General features: G+C 46.5%; 1 protein-coding gene across 9 annotated transcripts in view; it reads left to right on the top strand.

Annotated features, from left to right (window-relative positions):
- Positions 1 to 22,544, top strand: part of SYNE2 (spectrin repeat containing nuclear envelope protein 2) — a 1,823,309-nt gene that overhangs the window by 1,207,382 nt on the left and 593,383 nt on the right. The window lies entirely within an intron of this gene.

Raw genomic sequence — 22,544 nt, 5'->3', positions numbered from 1 at the left:
TCGAAGCAGGGCAGTCCTCAGGGGATTGAGGTCGCTGGTCCCTTTGGAAGGCGTCGCTGGAGCAGAGTTCTTTGGAAGGCAGGAGACAGGCCGGTGAGTTTCTGGAGCCAAGGCAGTTGTTGTCTTCTGGTCTTCCTCTGCAGGGGTTTTCAGCTAGGCAGTCCTTCTTCTTGTTGTTGCAGGAATCTAATTTTCTAGGGTTCAGGGTAGCCCTTAAATACTAAATTTAAGGGTGTGTTTAGGTCTGGGGGGTTAGTAGCCAATGGCTACTAGCCCTGAGGGTGGGTACACCCTCTTTGTGCCTCCTCCCAAGGGGAGGGGGTCACAATCCTAACCCTATTGGGGGAATCCTCCATCTGCAAGATGGAGGATTTCTAAAAGTTAGAGTCACCTCAGCTCAGGACACCTTAGGGGCTGTCCTGACTGGCCAGTGACTCTTCCTTGTTATTCTCATGATTTTCTCCGGCCTTGCCGCCAAAAGTGGGGGCCGGGCCGGAGGGGGCGGGCAACTCCACTAGCTGGAGTGTCCTGCGGTGCTGTGACAAAGGGGTGAGCCTTTGAGGCTCACCGCCAGGTGTTACAGCTCCTGCCTGGGGGAGGTGTTAGCATCTCCACCCAGTGCAGGCTTTGTTACTGGCCTCAGAGTGACAAAGGCACTCTCCCCATGGGGCCAGCAACATGTCTCTAGTGTGGCAGGCTGCTGGAACTAGTCAGCCTACACAGATGGTCGGTTAAGTTTCAGGGGGCACCTCTAAGGTGCCCTCTGGGGTGTATTTTGCAATAAAATGTACACTGGCATCAGTGTGCATTTATTGTGCTGAGAAGTTTGATACCAAACTTCCCAGTTTTCAGTGTAGCCATTATGGTGTTGTGGAGTTCGTGTAAAACAGACTCCCAGACCATATACTCTTATGGCTACCCTGCACTTACAATGTCTAAGGTTTTGCTTAGACACTGTAGGGGCACAGTGCTCATGCACTGGTACCCTCACCTATGGTATAGTGCACCCTGCCTTAGGGCTGTAAGGCCTGCTAGAGGGGTGTCTTACCTGTACTGCATAGGCAGTGAGAGGCTGGCATGGCACCCTGAGGGGAGTGCCATGTCGACTTACTCATTTTGTTCTCACTAGCACACACAAGCTGGTAAGCAGTGGGTCTGTGCTGAGTGAGGGGTCTCTAGGGTGGCATAAGACATGCTGCAGCCCTTAGAGACCTTCCCTGGCATCAGGGCCCTTGGTACCAGAGGTACCAGTTACAAGGGACTTATCTGGATGCCAGGGTGTGCCAATTGTGGAATCAATGGTACATTTTAGGTGAAAGAACACTGGTGCTGGGGCCTGGTTAGCAGGGTCCCAGCACACTTCTCAGTCAAGTCAGCATCAGTATCAGGCAAAAAGTGGGGGGTAACTGCAACAGGGAGCCATTTATTTACATTTAGTTAATAAAAACCATAACAATCATCTCATAATACAACATATTTAAAAGATAAAACATCTCTAAAATTCAGTTAATTCCTTGGCCGTGAGACCATGCGAGGATCTAAAATCTGTTTCTTAATTCTAAGATGCAAAGAAAGTGCGTGATTAGGTATGCATCCTGGATGGCAGGTTTACGTCTTTGGTGTGTGCAGTCAAGAATTTAATGAATTTGCATATTGATTGTGCGTCATTGGGATCAAACATTGACATCACCGCTGACCGACAGGAACGAGTCCCATTTCTCATAAAAAGCGGTTTTAATAGTTGTCTGCGGGCTTCTTTTAAGGCTGGACAAATACAAATCAGGTGAACCTTATCTTCTTTTGGGCCTTTGCATAGCCTGCAGGAAGTCTCTCCTCTATTCTTCCATGATGGTTGATCCGCTCTAGCAGGAGATGCACCCAAACGCAGGGTCAGGAAGCGATGCTTGATGTGGAGTGCGAAAGTTTCGGCCAGGTATTGTGATGGGGCCATGGTGGTATAAGTGTGCATTACCAGCCAGGCATGTGAGCGCTGCACAAGTTTAGCTTTATCATCTAGAAAAGATTGGGTACTTATTTCCTTTTTTATTGCTCGACACAAAAGGGAATATGACATGTTGGAATCCCATAGGTACTTTGTTTTCGTCTCTTGCAAGGAGTTGTTTAGGTATCTGTTGTAAGCTGAATTAGGGTTGCCATTTACTGAACTCCATAGTGCTGCTACTAGAGGGCTGGCAGTGTTTTTACTTATTTTGTACCAGATCTTTATTGTGTGGGCCTTCCTGTTGAGCTGCTGTTGTGTTAGACCACATTCCAGCCTTATCTGTGCAGGGGAAGCAGAGCGAGGAAGATTGAAGACTTGCTTATAGATTTTTATTTGCTGCCTTTTGAGAAGGCTTGCATCTTTCCCATATTGGGCTGCACTTCCGTATGTAATTGCTGGAAGGAGTTTAGCCGACATGACCAACATTAGTGGTTTATATGATGGGCCCTTTAATCTTTTAGCAAGAGTGCAGAAAGCGAACGCCAAGGCTTTGGACTTCTGTAGAATATACTGATTTTGCAGCACAAAATTGATCTTATTGTCTACTGTAAGTCCAAGATATTTGTAGCTGCAGATCGTATCGAGAGTGAAACCGTTCAATTTTATTTTGTTTGCAGGATTCAAAGAGCAGCCTATTGACATTGTTTTTGTCTTTGAAGTAATAACCTCTAGTTTGTTTGCCTTTGCAAATTCGCCGAAGGCAGTAACCGGGCGTTGCAACCCTATTTTTGTGTGGCTTAACAGAACAATGTCATCCGCATACGATAGATGTGTTATAGCCAGACTTCCCATCCTTGGAGAATGTGAGTTGTTTGCATTTAGTTTTACAGAGAGATCTGCCATGAAGAGGTTAAAGAGGTGCGGGCCAACACGCAGCCTTGCTTTAATCCTATATTTGTTGGTATTCTCCTCGAAACTTTTGAGCCGTCTGTTACCTTGATTCGTACCCAAGTTTTGTCATAACGTGATTCGATACACCTCAAAATGCGTTCTTGCAAACCCCAACTCCGTAGTTTGTTCCAGAGAATTGTTCTGTCCACACAATCAAAAGCACTTTTGAAATCGACAAAACATATGTGTAAATTTTTCTTTAAGCACTTTGCTCGATTGGCTATATCTCCTAGCGCAAGAATGTTAGTCAATGTGCTGTAGCCCTTCCGGAAACCGGTTTGATTCATAGGGACCAAGTTATTTGAATTTGACCAGGAGAGCAGGTCAGCTAGGATTAACGAGGCAAAGTATTTGGCCTCACTGTCAATTGGAGCTATCAGCCTGTAGCTAGCTGGGTTTGCCTTGCTGCCTCCTTTGTATATAGGATTAATGATGGATCCTTTCCAACTATCAGGAATGGTACTGTTACGTTCGACTTCAGCATATAATATTGACAGAGTGGCTGACCAGTAATCGAGGTCTGCCTTGAATATGGCTTGGGGGAGACCATTAGGGCCAGGAGCCCCATCCCTACGGCTCCTTCTGATCACCTGGGCTACTTTATTGGCACTGAATCTCATATCACTCTGAGGAACGTCTGTAGGTTTTAGTGAAGCCTTCAGTTGCTGATTTTCTACGGGAGGAGTTGGCTTAAAAAAGATGTCTAACAGGTAATCCACCCATTTATCTTCTGAAATTGAAGTACAGTTTATTACTCTTGCTTTTCGGTCTATTTCATTCACTGACATCCAGAATTCTCTAGTATTAGCCTTTCTTAAGTTGAAAAGTAATTTGATCCAGAAATCATCCTCCTTTTGGGTTCGTGTTTGCCATAGCTGTTTCTTATAATTTTTCCGAAGGGTTTTTATTTGGGCACATAAAGACTCTATAGGAGGTTTATCTTTTGTGGATCTGAGTTTACGTCTCAGATCCTTTCTTAATTCTAAGATATTTGGTGGGATGGTTAGTGGCCTCCGGTTGTGATTTGGTGCTTGACGCCTGGTCGAGCCAAGTGATGGTACTAACTGTAGAAAGCTGGCCCACACTTCCCCAGCTGAGAGATCTTGGCATGCTGTTGAGTGAAGCAGGATTTTTATATTTTTGCACAGCTGTGGTAAAGAGGACTCCATCCAGAACAGGCGGTTTAGATTGACAGAGGCAACTGTACCTAATTCATTTATGGCTGGAAGAAAACACGGAGCGTTCCAAGCCAATTCTATGTGCTGAAGCGAGTGGTCACTGGGCAGAGTAGGTATGATTTTGAATTTTTTAACATGTGCCAGAAGGGGAAGAGAGAAGGCAGTATAGTCAATTGTAGTTGCAGATTTTGCACTATGATGAGTAAAGCTGGGTGGGACATCACCTTTCACCCTGCTGTTTAGCACCCTCATACTCAGATGTTCTAAGGCCTCGACCAATTGTTTGCCCCTTGTATCCAGTTTCATGTGTGTTGATGGTAACTGTGGTAGCACTGACCAAATTGCGTTTTCTGCTGCCAATTGCTCGTCCGGTTCTGGAGTATATATCAGGTTGCTGTTAAAGTCGCCTGTTACTAAGATGTCCCATGCTGGATTAGCGCACCGTATCTCTTCTACCTTTTGTAGTAACTTCTCGAAGAGAAGCACTTTGCGATGTTTCCGCAGATGGGCTTAGATGTTAAAGATAATTAGTGGAGCATGACGGTTGCAACTAAAATTGATTTTTATTGCATGTAAGTCCGTTGATGAGAAGGCCAGCTGTTCTGTTGTGACCTGAAGTGCCGTAGAGATGTATGTGGCTAGACCACCGCTTGCCCTACCTGATTTGTTTGATTTTTCAGCTCCAATGTGGTGTAGAGAATAGCCTCCTAGTTCTATCGGGTCTACCAGCCATGTTTCTTGCAGCACTATTATCGAGTAGTTGCAACTGGGCATTGTTGTAAGTCCTTCTGTAATAATTGCTTTTGCTCTCGCAATGTTCCAGGACATAATAGTAACGGTCGGCCTTTGATCTGTGTCTGGTGCATTACTTATGGTGGGTCAATTATTTCTCCTTGAGTTTAGGGTGCGTGCCATCCATCTCCATTCGTCTTGTAGACCATTCCCTACAACTAGGGGGTCAATAGAGGTGTTTGAATCTTTTTCCTCCCTTTTGGATTGAATCTGTTCCGCTTCCCCGACGTCCGGGCCCCATCCGCGCTTGCGGGCCTGTGATTCAGTTTTTTTAATTGGTTCACTTTTCAGATTTAACAATAGGGGAAAAGGATAACGTGATAGTGGTTGTGATAGCCGTATACCCCAGTTTTCGAACTGTTGCTTAACTGCCATAATTGAAGCAGCGATTTCGCTTGCTCTCCACATAGTCAGAGTTTGTTCCCGGTCATTCTGAGTGGTGTTGGAGAGGAATTTCAGTGATATTAAATCTGGGGACATGATTTCCTTAGTTGAAGGAAGCTCTGCCAAAAGCCTCAGAATGTTGCCCCTGTTTAGGCTATCTTGTTGGCCGCGTGAGTCATAATCTGGGGTTAGAATGACCTGCCTCGATTCCCTATCATTTTCAATCACATGGGCGGATTAGGAGTGATCTATAATGCTGTGTGGCATAGGCCTGTTCCGTTGACCATCTTCCGAATTGTTTCTAGGTGGGGCCCTTTTGAGCGTGCCTGATTGTTTGCTTAAAAAGGCTTTATTTTCAAGGTCTGTTGCGGCTATTTGAGTATTTTGAATTGTTACTTTAGTCTTTATTCGTCCATCATGATGAGTAGTTGCGACCTCCCAAGAAGGATGTTTGAGATTTAGGGTCGGTGACAGGTGTGTTTCTCTGGTGAGAGGATTGAATCTGGACTGCGAGTTGTCTGCTAAAGGAGCAAATTTATTGTTCTTTGTGCCTGCGGGGATAACTATGACTTGCCCCGCATTGACCTGGGTTGACGATCTTTGCCTGGAAGATAATTTGAGGCTCGACAAGATGCCCTGGGTCTTATCCGGAAGGGTTATTGTCGAAAGTAAGGAAGTGGTTTGTTCGACGGCTGCATAGGAGGGTGGTTCTGGTGGAATCTTCACTGGTGATTGGTCACTTAAAGGGATCTCAGATTTATCCTTGTAGGTGCAATTTCCTGCCCTTAGGTCTCCCTGACGGGGAGCTGCCAACCTCGTGGTCAATGCGTGCCCGTTCAATTGGTCTTGGGATGTTGAGTGTAGCATGTTATATTTGAGCGACATTGGCGAGTCAGTCAGTAGATGCTCACCAGTGAATTGTTCTGGACTGGTGACTACCCCCTCCCTTATGGCTTTGAAGCTATTTGAGGTTTGCGTACTGTTTGCGGTTCCTAAAGCTCTATCTATTGTGCGGTTGCCGAAGCGTTGAAAATATGGGATATAGATTGTCATTAATAGCTTTGGCACGTGTTTGTTTCCTTGCCTTTCTTACTCGCTTTTTTTGTCTCTTTGTTAGGGGTTTCAGTGCCGGCCCCGGCTGTTCAATTATACTCTCCAAATTGATAGATGCTGTTTGTTCTGACTGTGGAGATCTATCTGATCCGTCTGTGACCACTGGGTTAATGCACTGAATGTTTGCATCTTTTTTTGCTGGGCTGCTTACTCCAAGGTCTCATGTCCTTTGAGATGTATCTTGGTTCCTGGAGATGGCCTCATTGGTTTTCCTTCCTTTAACTTCGTGCAGAATCTCTACTAAGACTTGTGGTAACATACATAGTTTATCTAATATTGGGCCACAATTACAAGGAAAATGCTGTTGGATGCAATTTTTTTCAGTTGGGCGAATGGCCAGCGAGTCCAGTTTGTGATTGATGCCAGCTATGCATGTGGCCATTATCTTCATTAGATCCATTTGCAAGTCTAATTTATCTGATTGCATGTTAAGAACCGCTGTTGAAGTATGTAGAGCATTCAGCAATGAGGTATGTAGTCGCGTTAGATCTCCCATTTCACAAGTAGGGTGACCTGCGTGGGTGGGATGTTTGAATAAAATTTCCCTGTTAATGGATTCTGAGGGGATATTGTTGGAAGGTGAAGCAGTCGAGTTGTTTTTTACCTTTAATTCCTCAAGTGATTGTGTTTTGGACATCTCGCTAGAAATTTCCGTAATCGAGTTAAAGGTTCTTTCTTGTTGGTGGGTAGTAATACTGTTTTTAATGCTCCCTACCACCAGAGGATAGCTCGAATGCTGGTCCTTAGGATTCACTAGATCAAAAATATTTCAGTCCAGTGCTTCTCCCAGGTCTTTGTTATTTGTTATAGAGAGCGACTGTAACCAGGAATCTTCCAATCCTGTAATTACTTCGGAACCGATGTCCAGTCTCTCATTGTTCCCTTGGGGGTTGAAATTAGACCGCGGGATTGGGGTCGATTGTTGGTGGGTTTTCACATACCCAGTGTCATTATGTACCTCTGTCGCATTACCGGTAGTGATTGGTAGCTCGGAGTTACTTGGGTTGCCTGTTAAAACCTGTAGATGAGCACCTGGAGAAGTTTCCTGCTCTTGGGCATGTACCTGAGCCATAGTCACGATTCTATCTGCTTGCGACTTTTTGTGCGCTATTGGGCTACTTAAGCAGCTAAAGTTGATTTGTTGCCCTTGGAACAGGGGATCACTAAGCTCTACAGGAGCTTGGTCCTTTGATGTTTCCTGAGAGGGGAGGGCTACCCCTAGTTGTTGTGTCTGGTTTGTTAACAGCTCGGGCTCCAGCTGGCCAGTGTTCAGAGGTTGTGGAATCAGTGGGGTTGGAAGGCCCACGTCGGTGTCGGGATTTGAGAAGAAAGCCGCCGCTGGATCTTTAAAAAAAAGGTCCGCCTTATTAGTGAGTCCTGTTTGTTTGAAGTAGAGCAGAAACGGAGTGAGGGGCGTTACCAGCTGATCCTGTCTGCTACTTTGCGGACTTGGCGCTGAGTGCTTCACTGCGCACTTTCCCTTCTCTTGCGCCCTCCTTTGGGGGTTTGAAGGTTTGACTTTGCCCTCTGCTAGCGTCCTGAGTCGCCCTGATCTCATGGTGGCTATCTTTTGGCCCGGACTGGTGAAAGAGACACGCAATTTGCTTTTTCCTGTTGTTTAGGATTACAGTGGCTTGCAGCAGCAGGTGAGCGGGGCACCTGGGGGATTCACAAGCCGCACCCAACCTAGCGGGCCGCCTCTGTGTAACCCCGGTGCACTCTCTCTGCAGCAGTTTACAAAAACTGCAGCGCTCACTGCGACCTGTAGAGAATGGTGGGCCCTGGTAGGCCCTGAGCACTACCCCTTCTGTTTAGGTAGTGATAGGTGAAGTTGTACACACAACGCCTTACAGGAGTGGGGTGAGTGCCCAAGGCCTGAATGTTCGTAAGTTTCGTAGGTGAGGAGGTAGGTGAGGAGCGAGGCGTAGTTGGAAGGAGCGGTGGGTAAGCAGGGCACACAGGGCCCACAAGCTGCACCCAGACCTGGCTGGGCCGCTTCCGTGTGGCCCTGGTGCACTCACTCCGCTGCTGTGACTGACACAGCTGCGCTCACCCTGCCACGCGGTAGCCTAGACGGCAACAGCTATAGCCGCAATGGCAGCGGATGCCCTCGCCTGCGTCAACGGCGGTGCCCTTGTTAGCGCATCAGCTCCATCTAGCTCACACCGTCTCACTCAGTCTCACTCAGTCTGCTCCGTCTCACTGTTTTCCAACTTGTGAAGGGCACCTGGTCTTCTCACTACTTTCACAGCAGGCCGGAACTACTAAGTTCAGTTGCATCCACTCCAGGTGCTTTTCTTCTGTTCTTTTCGACTCTTGTAACTTCCTGAATGTGAAAACAATCACCCAGAACCGGATCAAACACTTCTCTGGTGGACTTCAGGACCTGCGGCAATTAGACGATCACTTCGCACTTCACCTTCACCTTCTAATATGAAATGCGGGTCAGATGCTTTTCAAAACTTCATTTTTAGGTGTGTACCTTGATCTGTCTCAACACATCAGCAGAGCAAGTCCGGTGTTCTGGCAGTCTGGTGCTGTCTCACTGGCAGGGAGGTGTTTAATCCTTGCTAGGATCAAACCACGAGACAAGGCAGCGGGACCTAACCCCGCGCAGCACGACCCGGTTTCACTGAAGGGCTGCGGTCTGCCGGCGGAGCCTCATCACACTAATTCCGCCTAAATTGAAGAAGCACAGGCCTGGTTCATTGGGGGAGCTCCGTAGAAGTAGTTGAAACATACAAGTACCTGTGGGTCAGGCTGAACCGCAGGGCCCGCACTGTCTTGCATGATCAGGCCCAACAAGCAGTCGCAAATTAATTGGAGTGGGCCTTTCTCGAGCTTTGGAAATCATTGATGAACCCCGATTTAAGCCCCCTGCTGAAAGTGATGGGCAGTAAATTACTTCCAACCATAATACATTGTGCAATTATATATAGACAGAAATTGTCAAATTGGCTGGACAGGACTCAATCAGTCTGTTACTGCAGAGTATTCGGTCTACCTGATTGCACAGCACACGCTCAAATTCGCAGAGAGATTGACCTGACGTCACAACACTTGGCATTAAAGGCCAAATTCTGAATATACTGCACAAAAGCCAAGCAGGCAAAAGAAGGTACACTAAAAAATCTGATTTGTGACTTATACCAATTCAATTGGTATAAGTTTTTTGTCAACCACTGGACACTCTCGAGGCTAGGGCGATCTGGGAAAGTGGTCTCCCATGTCCTACGATCTATAGATTATTGAACAAGCAGGCAAAGCTGATCTCGAGGGAGCAGGACTGCAAGACAATTAAGAAACTTGCCCCTGGTGGCTGGGAAGCCACCTCTATGAACCAGGGAAGGTGCCTATTTTTCTTTCCCTGCTTTTAATGTGGTCCTTAAACAGGAGCTAATGAGAGCCCATCTGGAACTTATTCCATTAAAAGCATATGGATCAGGTTGTAGGTACTGTGAAGCCCAGGACAGGCAGTGCAGATTCTGTGCAAGTAAGGAGGAATCTTTAATCCACATTGTATGCATATGTGAAGTACTGCTGCTGCTTAGAGTATTCTGGCTTTGACCAGTATGGTGTGCCCTACATATCCATAGCTGCAGCGCAGCTGTGAAAGCATGGCTGAAAGGCGAGTTCTCACAGTTGGCGGCAAGATTCACAAAGTTCTTGAGAGCAGTCTGGGCACTCCCCACAAATTCGCCAGACATTATTTCATGGAACCCTGATTAGCATTTGGCAGACATCTTGTATCTCAGGGGGGCCCGAGCTCGGCCTGATGTTCTCCTGTATTTAAGTCTTCTGCATTTTTTACTCCCACTTTGTTTTTATTGCCAATTGTTTATATAAAGTATTTATTCTACAATGTTGAAATTTGAAAGAAATTTTACAAGGTATAACTTGTAGCAATTTTCTGTAATTTTCGTAATGTGTTTAAATAATCGTCCAATAAAGTATCTATTTATCTATGAGATACTGTGGCTGTGCTGTTTTTCACATTTTTTTAATGGTTTGATGTACTTATCATATAATCCATCATCTGCTGCATAATGTACAGACTTTAACAAAAAATGTATCTGATAGAGACTTCTAGTTGCGGATTGCTTACTTAGAATTTCCCCCAGGCATTAGACTGGATCCGTAGATTTTTCTTCACGTAATACCCTTGTGCGTTGGTAGGTGGCATCAGTCGACTCTGCAGGCGTCGTAGTACATAGATGCCTCCTCAGCGCAGTGACATCAGTTCTCTTCTTTCCGCGACATGGGCTGATCAGGAGAGAGCATCCCAGGTCTCTTTTTGACCGATTTCGACCATTTTGTTGAGTTTTCTAGTGAGCTTTTGGTGCGTCGAATATGTCCCCGAAGGCTTGGTTCAAGCCGTGCGAGGACTGTCACTGCATGATGTCGGTGACGGATCCACATCGGGTTGTTTGTGGTGTCTCGAGCACGACCATGACCCGAAGTCGTGCTCCGAGTGCTGGGCTGTGCTTCCTAAGGCCTTGAGTGAGCGGTCCCTCAAGCTCATGGCAGCTCGGTGCTCGACTCCGCATAGGTCCTGGTCTCGCTCGAAAGGAAGGTCTCGAGACTGTTCGCAGAGCCATCACCACTCATCCTCAAAATCTTCGGGTGCAGGTAAGAAGAAGAAGAAGTTGAAGCGGTCTCATCGCTCTTTGACTTCACCCCGTCGCTCGGCTGACATGACGCGGGAGGAGCATCTGCACTCATGGCCTCTGTCCTCGGAGCCTGCATCTGGGTCTGCTCTGTGCTTCCGCGAGTTTCCAGGAGCCGGAGTGACCCCCGCCCAACTTATGGAATTCTAAGGGGTTCGGTTGAGGGGCCTTTGGGTTCTGTGCCGGCGTCTTCGGCTCCGTCCACCAAGGTCCCCTCCGGATCCACTCGTGGATCGCACCATTGAGACCTTCCCTGGCGCTGGGTCGATTGTCGATGCGCCAGACATCAGTAGTGCCCACTATCGACGTCAACCCTATCCTTATCTCCGATGACTCGGAGTCGGAGTGGCGTCGGCCAACGCTCCCTTTGTCTTCGATGGGGCCTATTCACCCCAGGTCGGATTTGGATCCTTTTTCTTAAGAGGACAAATTCGGGTAAGGATTGAAGGGGGCGGCTGACTTCGTTGGTCTTGAGCTTCCTACTGTAGATGTCAGGTCCAACCTCCTGACGGAGGTGCTTCAGCCAGGGACTTCCACATCTGAGCCCCTTTTACCGTTCAATGACGCCCTCACCGATGTCCTTTTAGGTACTTGGTTCAAACCCAACACAGGGGCTCCTGTGTATAGGACTATCGCACGCCGCCATCGGCCTGCTCCGAAGAACCCTAAATTCCTGTCCAGCACCCCACGCCTAAGAGTCTTGTCATCCAGGCTTCCTCTTCTTAAGGCGCATTCCCTTCCACACCACTGGATAGGGAATCAAAAAGGCTGGAACAATTTGGGAAGACATTGTTTTCTTCCTCCAGTCTTGCACCGAGGTCTGTGAATACCGCATGTCTTTTGGGCCGCTATACCCACTCTCTGTGGGATACAGTTGTGCAACTCCTGCCACAGATACCGGAGGAGGCCCGTGCTATTGTCTCCCAAGCTGTCTACGATGGGAGAGATGCGGTGAAGTTCACAATCCGATGTGGGCTGGACACGACCAACTCTCAGGGCAGATCGGTTGCTACAACAGTGACATTGAGACGCCACGCCTGGTTGCGTGCTTCTGTTTTTTCTGGGGATGTCAAACAGTCTCTCATGGACATGCCCTTTGATGGCTCCCGTCTCTTTTGAGACAAAGTGGACCTAGCCTTGGAGAGATTCAAGGATTCCCAGGCTACGACTCGGTCCCTTGGTCTTTCCTTTGCCCAGCACCCCCCACAGTCCGCTTTTTGCCCCTTTCTTAGCCACGGAAGGGGCTCCCTGTCGCGTCCCCCTCCCAGCCACCATGCCACCCATGCTGTTCAGCTGCTGCGTGGCCGCGGAATCCCACGTGGGACAGGGAACCAGAGGTCTGCCCAGTCCACCTCTGCCCCCGCTGCAGCCTCCAAACCCTCCTAGTCCGTTCCCTCACTCGCATCCAGTTGGCGTCTGGATTCGCCATCACCTGCCCCACTGGGAATCCATCACTATGTACAGGTGGGTTTTTCAGATCGTTTGAAAGGGCTACTCCCTCCCTTTCAAATCCGTCCCACCAGCCATTCCTCCATCACTTAGCCAACTCCCAGAGGATTATTTGGCACTTCTCCGCCAGGAAGTTGTGGCTCTCTTGGCCAAGGGAGGTATAGAGAAGGTCCCTGTGCACGAAGTAGGTCGTGGTTGTTATTCCCGCTACTTCCTGATGCCGAAAAAGGACAAGGGCTTACGTCCTATCCTAGACCTTCGGGACCTCAACTACTTCCTCCAGAAGGAGAAATTCAAAATGCTCGTCCTGGCTCAGGTTCTGTCTGCCTTAGACCCAGCAGAATGGATGGTAGCTTTGGACTTGCAGTACGCTTACTTCCACATCCCCATCCTGCCTGCCCACAGATGTTACGTACGATTCGTGGCAGGTCACTAGCACTATCAGTTTACGGTGGTCCCCTTCGGCCTTACTAGCGCCCCTTGGGTGTTCACGAAAGTGATGGCGGTGGTTGCAGCTCATCTGTGCAGGCTAGCGGTCTCAGCCTTCCCGTACCTGGACAACTGGCTTTTGAAGGCAGACTCGCCCCAGAAAGTCGTCTCTGACCTTCAGACTACAGGGAACCTCCTGCACATGATGGGGTTCACTATAAACGGGCCAAAGTCAAACCTAACTCCGTCTCAGACACTTCCTTTCATCTGTGCTGTTCTGGACACAGTGCAGTTTTGGGCTCTTCCTGTCGAAAAGCGAGTCTGAGATATTCAAGCTATGATTCCGATCTTTCAGCCTCTGTCTTGGGTTTCAGTGAGACTGGCTCTGAGGCTGCTGGTCCTCATGGCCTCCTGCATCCTGCTAGTGACACATGCCAGATGGCATATGCGGGCTCTGCAGTGTGACTTGAAGTTACAGTGGGCGCAGCATCTGGGGAATCTCTCTGACATGGTCCAGATCTCGGAGGGGACTGTGAAAGACCTGCAGTGGTGGCTTTCGAATCCACATTGGGTCCACGGCAGATCCCTCTCTCTTCCCCAACCAGATCTATCTATAGTGACAGGTGCGTCACTTCTGGGTTGGGGCGGCCACATGGGAAATGCAAAGATCAGAGGCCTCTGGTCTCAGGCGGAGTCTGGGCTCCATATCAATCTTCTGGAGCTCCTGGTAATCAGGCTTGCGTTGAAAGCATTTCTTCCCTCTCTCAAAGGGAAAGTAGTGCAGGTGTTCATGGACAATTCTACCACCATGAGGAACTGCAAAAAACAAGGCTGAGTAGGGTCCTGGACCCTTTGTCAAGAGGCCCTACATCTTTGGACATGGCTAGAACATCAGGGCATTACCCTGGTGGTTCAACATCTGGTGGGTTCTCTCAATGCCAAAGCAGACAAACTCAGCCGTCGATGCACAGCTGATCACGAATTGGGGTCACGATCCGGAGGTGGGTCAGTAAGGAATCTGCAACTAGAATATGTCTCTACTAGATATTTTGTTCCCGAAGGTAAGCAACTTGTACTTCTAGCTCAAACAGTTCAAAAAGTACTAAAAATGCTGCCTCGCATGTTTTTGCCCTGTGGCAGGCCTTTTGCTAAATGTAACTGATCCCGTCAGGTTGTTGATTGCTATATTTAGGTGTTTGAATTGAAACCTTTTCCTGGAAAGTATTAACATGTTTAAACATGGTAAAATAATCATGTAATTTTGCCACAAAATGTACTGCATTCTACCACATAAATTGCCCTTTCTTGCTGCATAAATTAGTCAACCTAGCCACATTATTCCAAGACCCCTGCCTACTACAGTAGAAACACCCTGTTGTAGTAATAATACAGGTTCAAAGGGACATGGAAATCTAGACCTCTCTGTGAGAACAATTAAAGAAGAAACATAGCTACTAATGATTGTTAACACTGACATTTTTTACAGATATGAATAATTAATGGTTATTTATTTTTCTATTTTTCTCATGATAGTGATTTTAACGCTCTCTTGCGATAATGATTCTAACGTGTGTTATTCCTATTTGTGTAGTAACAGGAACGCGATTTGCAGTCACTGCCTGAAATTTAAAACATTAACTATGTAAAGTTAAAAGAGTACAATTTAAAACAGTCTTTACCTTTTCTGAGTGTCAAACAGAAAATATAGCATCATTCAGTAGCATAAAAGTGAAAAAACACATTTTTTCTGTCTGCTGTGCTAGGTAAGTGTTATGTCAGTTAAAAGGTGCAAGAACGCATAACACGCATTGCCAATACCTACAGGCGTGGCAGAACAACATTAAATATATTTATATATTGCAATTTGTTTCCATGTGATATCACAATAATGGCAGACCCATAGCTTTTGCCGTTGCTTGTAGTGGAGTTGGTGATGTAAGTGATGGTTGTGTTGGTGTTATTTGTGTTGGTAATGGTGGTATCCATTTTGGTGTAGTATTGGTGGTGGTGTGATACTGATGTTATCAGTGGTGGTGTGGTATGGATGGTGGTGGTATTGGTGGTTGTGGGGGTAATGGTGGTGGTATTGCTAGTGTTGAAGGTGGTGATATTGATGGTGCTGGTATCAATGTTAGTGATAATGTACTAGTGGTATTGATAGTGGCGGTGATGAGGTATTTATGATGGTATTGGTAGTGCTATTAGAGACATTGGTGGGGTGATATTCGTAGTATAGTGTTGGTGATATTGACTGTGGTGTGGTACTGGTGATGATGTGAAATTTGTGCTGATGTGCCTTCGATGGCAGTGTGTTATTGGTAACTCTGTGCTATTAGTGGTGTTGATGTTATTGGTGGGAACATTAATGTTGGTGGTGTGATGCCATTAGAGGTGCCCTTGGTTGCATCGTGCTGTTGCTGGTGGTGTGAAATTGATGTTCATTTGGTGTTGTTAGTGGTGTGTTATTGGCAGTCTATTATGATGGTAGTATTCGTGGTGTGTTGACAATTGGTGGTGACATTATAGGTGTTGTTGATGGTGACATTGGTGATGGTAGTGGTGGGGCTTGTGGTATTGTTGGTAGTACTTTTGTGGAAATATTGGTGGTGGTGGTATTGTGATTTGCCCTGTGTCCTTTAGGTGTGGTGTTTTGGGACTGGTGGTGGAGTTGATGCAAATATTAGCATTGTGGAATTTGTATTGGTTGTGGCATTTTAGAAGTAGGTGTACAACATGTATGAGATAAAGAATTTAATTTGGCAAAGGTGTGATGGTTGAGTGTATTTTATAGATATAAAATAGTCCCTTATGCATATAAATGTATGTACTCCATAGGCGCTAGAATGGTACACTAACCAGCCAATAGCATGAAGTGAAAGTGAAATGCTCACCTGGGCAGGGTCAAAGTGTTCACTTTGTATATTCAGAGGAATTGGTAAGAGTCTCACAGATTTCTAGAGCTGAATGTACCAAAAAACAAAGTGATGGATGAAATGCTTGAATTAATTTCAACCACTGGCGATCTCTCAGGGCCGCATACCAATCCATCATGTTCGATGGCATATGTTGCTGCAGATACACATGTTTGGCACAGTCCGCTGCCTGGTGTTGGGCTCGGAGTATTACAAGTTGTTTTTCTTCGAAGAAGTCTTTTTGGTCACGGGACCGAAGGACTCCTCCCTCTTTGGCTCCATTGCGCATGGGCGTTGACTCCATCTTAGATTGTTTTTTTCCGCTGTCGGGTTCGGACGTATTCCTTTTCGCTCCGTGTTTCGGTTCGGAAAGTTAGTCAGAATCTCGGAAGAAAGCGTCGGTATTGTTCCGTTCGGTATCGGGATAGTTAGGTACATCGACACCGATCATCGGAAGACTTTGGGGCAGTTTCGATCCCCCATCGGGGCCTGGTCGGCCCGACCGCGTGCGACATCGAAGCCGATGGAACGGACCCCGTTTCGTTTCTGCCCAAAATGTCACAGTAAGTATCCTTATACAGATCAGCACTTGGTCTGTAACTTGTGCTTGTCCCCCGAGCACAAGGAGGATACCTGTGAAGCCTGTCGAGCCTTCCGGTCCAGAAAAACACTCCGGGACCGAAGAGCCAGGCGTCACCAAATGGCGTCCACGTCGACAAAACAACGTTTCGACGACGAAGAGGAAACATTCTCGGTTCCGGAATCAGAATCCGGAGACTCCGACGTCGAACAACAGCAACAAACTGTGAGTAAGACGTCGAAAAGTAAATCCATCGACAAACCGAAAGCCCAGGGGACGCCACTGCCAACAGGCCATGGCTCGACCCATAAATCAGGCGACCCGTCGAAGGGGCCGAAAAAGGGCACGCCCATAGCGAAGACACCCGACTCCGGTCGAGGGACCGCCATGGAGCAACCTCGGAGCCGAGAAAGCGGCTCCGAGAGACAAAAACAAGATACCGGCACCGAAAAACATCGGCACCGAGAATCCATGCCGAAAGGAACAAAAATTCTGTCGGTGCCGAAACCGAAAAAAGATTCTCTCTCGGCGCCGAAAAATACCACACCTTCATCCTACTCAGAGGAACAAGGACTAAGTGGCCAAATGCACAAATTTGGACAAGAGCTCCAAAGTGTAGAATCGGACTACACACAAAAGAGACTGTGCATCCAGCAAGATACAGGGAAGATATCAACCCTTCCCCCAATCATGAGGAAAAGAAGGATCGGACTTCCAAAGGATGACACACAACCACAAGCCAAAGTGGTTAAAAAAGTCACGCCTCCGCCCTCTCCTCCACAGGCATCGCCGGCACAAACACCGCCACAAATGCACTCACCAGCGCAAACTACCATAAGTCATGACGATCAGGATCAAGACGCTTGGGACCTGTATGACACCCCAGTGCCGGACAATGATCCCGAGTCATACCCCACAAAGCCGTCACCGCCAGAGGACAGTACCTCATACTCGCAACTGGTGGCTAGGGCTGCAGACTTCCACAATGTCCAACTGCATTCCGATCCTATAGAGGATGATTTCTTATTTAACACCCTCTCGGCTACACATAGCCAATATCAATGTCTCCCAATGCTACCAGGGATGTTACGGCACGCAAAACAAATTTTTGAGGAGCCCGTAAAATCAAGAGCCATCACCCCAAGGGTGGATAAGAAATACAAACCACCACCCACAGACCCAGTGTTTATTACTTCGCAGTTACCACCCGACTCTGTGGTAGTAGGGGCAGCTCGCAAAAGAGCAAATTCACATACATCTGGCGACGCCCCACCTCCGGACAAAGAAAGCCGAAAATTTGACGCGGCAGGGAAAAGAGTGGCATCACAGGCAGCCAACCAGTGGCGCATCGCAAATTCACAAGCGCTGCTGGCCAGATATGACCGCGCACACTGGGACGAGATGCAACTTCTCGTAGACCATCTTCCCCAGGAATACCAAAAAAGGGCGCAGCAAATAGTGGAAGAGGGACAAACGATCTCAAACAATCAAATCCGCTCTTCACTAGACGCAGCCGATACTGCAGCAAGAACAGTCAACACTGCTGTCACCATAAGGAGACACGGTTGGCTACGCACTTCAGGCTTCAAACCTGAAATCCAGCAGGCTGTCCTTAATATGCCCTTCAACGAGAAACAACTGTTTGGCTCGGAAGTGGATACAGCCATTGAAAAACTTAAAAAGGACACAGACACGGCCAAGGCCATGGGCGCACTCTACTCCCCGCAGAGCAGAGGCTCTTTCAGAAAAACTCCATTTAGAGGGGGGTTTCGTGGCCAACCCACAGACACCACCAGCCAACAATCAAGAACCACACCATATCAGGGTTCCTTCCAAAGGGGAGGTTTCAGGGGATATCGGGGGGGTCAATTCCCAAGGAGTAGGGGAAGATTCCAGACTCCAAAAACACCTCCACCTAAACAGTGACTTTCAAGTCACGCAACCCCTTCACTCAACACCAGTGGGGGGAAGACTAAGCCAATTCTACCAATCTTGGCAACAGATTACAACAGACAATTGGGTATTAGCAATAATCCAACATGGCTATTGCATAGAATTCCACAACTTCCCACCAAACATCCCCCCCAAAACACGCAAAATGTCACAACATCATTTAGAACTTTTAGGACTAGAAGTTCAAGCACTACTGCAAAAGGATGCAATAGAATTAGTACCAGTACAACAAAAAAACACAGGAGTTTACTCCCTGTACTTTCTAATTCCAAAAAGAGACGAAACATTGAGACCAATATTAGATCTCAGGACACTAAATACCTACATCATATCAGACCATTTTCACATGGTCACACTACAAGACATCATTCCACTGCTCAAACAGCAAGATTACATGACCACATTAGACCTAAAGGATGCGTACTTTCATATACCAATACACCCTTCTCACAGAAAGTACCTACGGTTCGTATTCAAAAGAATACATTACCAATTCAAGGTGTTGCCATTCGGAATAACAACTGCACCAAGAGTGTTCACAAAATGTCTAGCAGTAGTAGCAGCACACATCAGGAGACAACAGATACATGTGTTCCCTTACCTAGACGACTGGCTAATCAAAACCAACACAGTAAAAAAATGCGCAAACGACACCACTTTTGTCATACAAACCCTTCACAAACTGGGGTTTTCCATCAACTACACAAAATCACACCTAGAACCGTGTCAAACACAACAATATCTAGGAGCAACCATCAACACATCAAAAGGAATTGCCACTCCAAGTCCACAAAGAGTGCAGGCATTCCACAAGCTAATAAGTGCTATGTTTCCAAACCAAAAGATACAAGCAAAATTTGCGCTAAAACTTCTAGGCATGATGTCATCATGCATAGCCATTGTCCCAAACGCAAGACTACACATGCGACCCTTACAACAGTGTCTAGCATCACAATGGTCACAGGCACAGGGTCAACTTCAAAATCTGGTGTTGGTAGACCGCCAAACATACCTCTCGCTTCTATGGTGGAACAGCAAAAATTTAAACAAAGGGCGGACATTTCAGGACCCGGTGCCTCAATACGTTATAACAACAGATGCTTCCATGACAGGGTGGGGAGCACACCTCAATCACCACAGCATTCAAGGACAATGGGATATACACGAAACAAAATTTCATATCAATTACCTAGAACTGTTGGCAGTATTTCTAGCGTTAAAAGCCTTCCAACCCATAATAACACACAAATACATTCTTGTCAAAACAGACAACATGACAACAATGTATTATCTAAACAAACAAGGAGGAACACACTCAACACAATTGTGCCTACTAACACAAAAAATTTGGCAGTGGGCGATTCACAACAACATTCGCCTAATAGCACAATTTATTCCAAGAATACAAAACCAACTAGCAGACAACCTTTCGCGAGACCACCAACAAGTCCACGAATGGGAAATTCACCCCCAAGTCCTGAACAAGTACTTTCAAATTTGGGGAACACCCCAGATAGATTTGTTCGCAACAAGAGAAAACTCAAAATGCCAAAACTTCGCATCCAGGTACCCACACCGCGAATCACAAGGCAATGCTCTATGGATGAATTGGTCAGGGATATTTGCGTACGCTTTTCCCCCTCTCCCTCTCCTTCCATATCTAGTAAACAAGTTAAGTCAAAACCAACTCAAACTCATACTGATAGCACCCACATGGGCAAGACAACCTTGGTATACAACTCTACTAGACCTTTCACTAGTACCGCATGTCAAACTACCCAACAGGCCAGATCTGTTAACACAACACAAACAACAGATCAGACATCCAAACCCAGCATCATTGAATCTGGCAATTTGGCTCCTGAAATCCTAGAATTCGGACACTTGGACCTCACACAAGAATGCATGGAGGTCATAAAACAAGCTAGAAAACCTTCCACTAGACACTGCTATGCATCTAAGTGGAAAAGATTTGTTTACTACTGCCATGCCAATCAAATACAACCAGTACATGCCTCTACTAAAGACATAGTAGGATACTTACTACATTTGCAAAAAGCAAATCTCGCTTTTTCATCTATAAAAATACACCTCGCAGCTATATCTGCTTACCTACAAACTACTCATTCATCGTCTCTATTTAGAATACCAGTTATTAAAGCATTCATGGAAGGGCTAAAAAGAATTATACCACCAAGAACACCACCAGTTCCTTCATGGAATCTTAACATCGTCTTAACAAGACTCATGGGTCCCCCTTTCGAACCCATGCATTCCTGTGAAATGCAATATCTAACCTGGAAGGTCGCATTTCTCATTGCAATCACATCCCTCAGAAGAGTAAGTGAAATACAGGCATTTACCATACAAGAACCATTTATTCAAATACACAACAATAAAATAGTTCTAAGAACAAATCCAAAATTTCTGCCAAAAGTAATCTCACCATTCCATTTAAATCAAACAGTAGAATTGCCAGTGTTCTTCCCACAACCAAATTCTGTGGCTGAAAGGGCACTACATACATTAGACATCAAAAGAGCACTAATGTATTACATTGACAGAACAAAGCTAATCAGGAAAACAAAACAACTGTTCATAGCTTTTCAAAAACCACACATAGGAAATCCAATCTCTAAACAAGGCATTGCTAGATGGATAGTCAGATGCATTCAAACATGCTATCTTAAAGCCAAAAGAGAATTGCCTATTACACCAAAGGCACACTCAACCAGAAAGAAAGGTGCTACAATGGCCTTTCTAGGAAACATTCCTATGAGCGAAATATGTAAGGCTGCAACCTGGTCTACGCCTCATACGTTTACTAAACACTACTGTGTAGACGTACTAAATGCACAACAAGCTACAGTGGGCCAAGCTGTACTAAGAACATTATTCCAAACTACTTCAACTCCTACAGGCTAAACCACCGCTTTTAGGGGAGGTAACTGCTTTATAGTCTATGCCAAACATGTGTATCTGCAGCAACATATGCCATCGAACTGAAAATGTCACTTACCCAGTGTACATCTGTTCGTGGCATTAGTCGCTGCAGATTCACATGTACCCTCCTACCTCCCCGGGAAGCCTGTAGCCGTTTAGAAGTAGATCATAAACCTTAAACATCTGAACATTTGTAAATAATTATTAGAAACTCTTATCATACATACATATTCACTCCATTGCATGGGCACTATTTATACCAAACAACTCCATCCTCACCCTCTGCGGGGAAAACAATCTAAGATGGAGTCGACGCCCATGCGCAATGGAGCCAAAGAGGGAGGAGTCCTTCGGTCCCGTGACCAAAAAGACTTCTTCGAAGAAAAACAACTTGTAATACTCCGAGCCCAACACCAGGCAGCGGACTGTGCCAAACATGTGAATCTGCAGCGACTAATGCCACGAACAGATGTACACTGGGTAAGTGACATTTTCATTTTCACCCACCATGCCACCTCAGTTTAGACCCAGCCAGACAGAAATCAGCCCTAACCTTGCTCCAACTAGAACAGTCCAACCAGAACTGCCAGGCCAGGCCCTCCCTGAACTGGAAAACAGGCAACCCAAGACCGATTTTGGACTTGTTATGGGCTCATTAGCCTGGTATAGCATGAGACCAATGGCATAGTGAGCACGGGACCCACGTCTGGCAATGCCAGTCACACTTACACAACAAGAAAACAGAGTGATGAATGGAATGCTTGGATTAAATTCAGCCAGGCCCAGATGTGGGCTCCTTGCTCACTGTGCCCCTGGAACCAAGCTACACTCAACTGAAGAGCCCCAATCAGGGCGAAACTGTCCTTAGGTTGCTTGTGTTCCTGTTCGTAGAGGACCTTGCTTGGCAGTAAGGACTGGACTGTTCCTGTTGGAGTGAGGTCAAAACTGATTTGCTTATAGTTTAATTCAGTCTGAGCTGGCATGGAAAATGATTGGTTGAAATGCTTCCCCAAGCAATTTCCAGTGGTTCGACTTATTGCAAGCATTCTCCCATCACCTTTTGTGTGTATGATACAGCTGACCTAGAAAGGGAATGTGAGCAGGGAAAAGAAACACAAGAGTGGATGTAAAAATAGAAGGCAATGCAGGTACATTGATTAAGAAGAATTAGGGTGGGGGAGAGTCAAGGCTGAGAGAGTAACTACAGAAAAACGTAATTAGCCCTCCCCTGAAAATAAAATAAAAGCAGGA

Source organism: Pleurodeles waltl, chromosome 9, assembly GCF_031143425.1.
Source record: "Pleurodeles waltl isolate 20211129_DDA chromosome 9, aPleWal1.hap1.20221129, whole genome shotgun sequence".
In the NCBI taxonomy this organism is placed as follows: Eukaryota; Metazoa; Chordata; class Amphibia; order Caudata; family Salamandridae; genus Pleurodeles; species Pleurodeles waltl.
Note: the sequence above shows the minus strand (reverse complement) of the source record. Positions and strands in the feature narration are given on the sequence as shown.